Source organism: Benincasa hispida, chromosome 3, assembly GCF_009727055.1.
Source record: "Benincasa hispida cultivar B227 chromosome 3, ASM972705v1, whole genome shotgun sequence".
Taxonomy (NCBI): domain Eukaryota; kingdom Viridiplantae; phylum Streptophyta; class Magnoliopsida; order Cucurbitales; family Cucurbitaceae; genus Benincasa; species Benincasa hispida.
In genome coordinates, this window is record NC_052351.1 from 3,642,179 (window position 1) to 3,646,198 (window position 4,020).

The window sequence follows — 4,020 nt, forward strand, 5'->3', positions numbered from 1 at the left end:
AGTAGATTTGTTTTACTGTGAAATTCAAATAGATTTGTTCAACTTTCTATCCACCTAAATCAAAAAGCAATAAAAAAATAAAAATATGGAACTTGTGGACGGGTCCACGAGTTTGTTAGCGGACATAAAAAATCGTGTACTAGGTACACGATTATGCTTCTGTATTTTTGTCATTACTTTTTCCCTCCACCTTACTTTTGTAATTTCTTTCCTATATACTCTATTTTTGTCATTATTTTTAAAAAATATATTATTTTTGAACTTACCCCATTTTTTGGTTTTGTTTTGAATTTTGAAATATGAAGGATATAATTGTAATTTCCATTTCTTTTAAAAACTGAAGGGTAAAAGAACAGCAATGTTTTTAAAAATTGTCTAATTTTAGAAATTCAAATGTCAAAAGGGCTAAAATATCAATTAACCCTCACTTAGCCAGTTTACCTTGCATCTAGTAGTAAATAGCAAATCTCGGCAATAACCATTAGAACAAAATCATATAAAAATAAAAGGGAGGCGAATGTGCACAAAATTAAATCACATCAATAAAGGAGACTTGGGTGAATAATACGTCCTACCAAATATGAAGTACAAATTACATAAGTTGCTTTGAAAAAGAAGTTAGCCTTTTCCCTTCACATAATGCAGCCGACTTAATAATACTCAAGATAAGACAACACAAGTTTATGTACTATTTTAAAGATTCTATGCATAATAAGCCTCAAGATTTTATGTTGGTCAAATAAAGGCAACATTTATATCATGCCAGTTTGGACATATCTCAAGTTAAGGTACGTGTCTTCAGTTAAAAGGTAAAAATATTAACCTCCGACCCACTAATTAGACTCAAAATAAAAAGGCAAAAAGAAAAAAAGAAATACCATATATGGGGAGATAACTTTTGTATTGGATGATATGCTGTCATCTCATCATAGACAAAAGATGATCAATACCGAGTTTCAACCGCACATGCTGGGCTCTTGTGCTATAATGTACTTTGTTCAACACGTACTCGTAATTTGATCTCACAATCATCAATATTCTGCACAATAGTTCCATAAACAGAGGTAAAGTTTCCAGACACGAGAATAAAGATAAACCTTATCGACGTCCATTAATAACTAAATACTATTCAATTACCCGCAATATATATATGACATCAGAACCTTCTCTTTCATAGAGATACCACGAGAGTGAAAGACAAACATAAGACCTCAACTTTTCTATAAAGGGTGAGAGAATAACCAACCTATTATACCTGCCCCATTGATTGATGTACACAAGGATCTAAGAATACAATTCCCTAGCCACCAAAACAAAGTCTAAGGGTTCTTTACTACTAGTCAATGCATCTACGGATGAAGAGGGTTCTGTGGTATCTGGTTCAGTGACCTTTGAAACTACTGCAGCTTCCCCATTTGGAAGTATTAAAGAGGAACCTGCATCATTTGAGGTCTTCCTCCATTCGACCCACTCAGGCGCCTTATCAGTGTCGTTGGCTACTATTTCTTTTGAATTGCTTTTTACATTGCGTGAGTTTTCTGTCCCTTATGATTCTGGAGAGGATGTTACATTGTCATACAAATCATCATCTTCACCAATAATAACATTATCACCACCATCATTGACGACTCCAGTCTCGCTTTAATACCAAGAGAAGGAGAAGCAAGCAAGCCAATTGTACGATCACTTGCAATTAAACACTCTCAAAAGCAAACCAACTTGAATTTGTAAACAGAGAACCACCGTATGAAACAGAAAAGCATCTTAATTAATTATTGTCTGATGAGAAAAAGGGAGAAATTTTCAGGGCATGGACATATGCCACTGCTGGAAAAGAATAAGCTCTACTAAACTTGATTATATTGACCAACTTCAACTAATAATATACCAAATGCCTAGAATACCAATGCTAAGAGAAACAAAAAGAGAGACTCTTTGGTTTCATTTTATCTCCTGGCTTTGCCTTTTCACTTTTTGTTGTTTATTAACCCTAGTACAAATATCAATCCTTGCTCATTTTTAATAAATGCATCTGTAAAAGAAATTGGTTACTATCACATTACATATCTTACAATGGACAAATCACCTCATTTCCACAGATGTAACACACTAGTTCTAGATTATTGGTAACCATTTGTTATAAAAGAAAAAACAACTTCTGCAGATTCATCATCGAAATAAACCTCCTGCAAAAGCTCTACATTACATTTAAAAGACAATTTCCAACAAGATCATCCCAAAAGCAAAATATGAACATTAGCCTATCCAAAGGAAATGTCTCGAAATATCTAATCCCTTGCTTCGCGTGAAGTATAAACCACCTCAAAGTCTATGAGGACATTCAAATATGATATCCACTTCCTACATTGACACACATACACAATAACCAATTGATATTTTACTTACAAATTCCGAAACTTAAGATAGTCATAGTATGACACCCAAAGCGATGCCTATCACCTAGTACGTGCGGCTTATTCTATCAAAGCCTTCCACCAGCTTATCATGATATCACAAGAACATAATAGTCAGGCCCATTTCACAGCCATCTTAAACAAACAACACAGTAGTCATTCATGATGTTGAATTTAAAAAATCCATGAGCTAAATAGCAAGCAAAAGAAGGGGGTGAAATAAATTCTGATTGGGAGGAAAGAAAAATAGACACAAAATCTTTATAAAGGATAAATAACCGCACTGATGCAAGTTCATTCAGAAGATTTAGCTTCCCCATTCAAAAAGTAAAGGTGAATTACTGTCGTCATACCTCATCATCACACTTTCAAGTGAGCCATGAGCCTGAAAAGTAAGAAAATAATTGGGGAACAAGAGATATAATCAAGAATATATAATGCCCATTTAATCAAGAATTTTGTAGGGTTCAAGTATAAGTATAAATCTTTTTCATTAGAGGACAGAGAACCTCCTCATGAAAGCAAACAATTAACTTCTCCCAAGGAATCAGATACTAATATTTCTCTCAAACTTCTACAGGAAAAATGTAAAATATCTGAAACAGAGCATTTGTTCATCATCCTCATAACTGTTCTTACGATATTTTATTATTATAACTTTCAGTGTTCTTTACATTTCTACTAATCAGTTTTGCTCCGGATGAAAAATCAGAATACCCTTTCATATAGATCCTCTCCATATCAGTTCATTGCACAATGAACTATCATTTTAGAGGGACAAACAAGGGTAATACAAACTTCTTCACCATCGTGTTGAAAATAGGGTTTAAGCCCTAGGGGCATTTTTGTCTTTTCACCATAATCTAGGGTTTCCCTTTTTCTATTTAAATTAGCCTCTATGTATCTGGTGTATCAAATCTTAATAAGAAAAACTCTATATTACGATTTTTTTCTCCCTATAATAGGGTTTTCCACGTATCCCTGTGTGTGCCCTATTTTTCCTTCTCTTTCTACTTTTCATCATGATATCAGAGCAAGGAGATGAAATCCTTGCCACCATTGAGGAAAATCAAATAGGAGAATCACAAGTGCCATCTGGCACCACAACCACGGATATTGTTGTTGTCGTACAAATCGCTATAAAACAGTACTTCCAGACGGTCTTACCTCATCTTCATCTGCCGATTGGAGTAGCCCAACCTGAAGGACAGGTAGCCGATTGGATCAGAAACTAACAAATCTAGCTGACCGATTGGATCAGCCACCAGACGGCGGCTACAAAAGCTACAGTGTGCCAGACGATCAAAAGCCAAGGGATGAGTGGATTGCAGCTTCGCATCGATCCTTCCATAAGCAGACGCCAGCCGGTCGAAGAGAGCCAACCGATCGAAGATAGATACAACCCGTCCGGCGCCCACCCAGTTGGAGCCTTCTAGACCGGCTCTAGCCGAGCACAGACATCCGATCATCCCCAACTGCCATTCGGCTTCAACGTAGACGTTCGCACGTAGACTCAGTTGTTCAGTTCTGCCGCGAACCTTCAAACCCGAGCCGTGGCTCTTGCCCAGCCGCACCTAGGGTTTTCCCTATTCCAGTCGTGATGCCT

The 4,020-nt window shown here is 36.3% G+C and overlaps 1 long non-coding RNA gene across 1 annotated transcript; it reads right to left on the bottom strand.

The window, feature by feature from the left end:
• Nucleotides 1–547: 547 nt before the first annotated feature.
• LOC120074476 lies at nucleotides 548–2,921 on the bottom strand. The gene is made up of 2 exons (XR_005480998.1): nucleotides 2,768–2,921; nucleotides 548–1,039 (listed from the first exon to the last, which is right to left on the bottom strand). It is a non-coding gene; the product is annotated as an uncharacterized LOC120074476 (long non-coding RNA).
• Nucleotides 2,922–4,020: the final 1,099 nt, after the last annotated feature.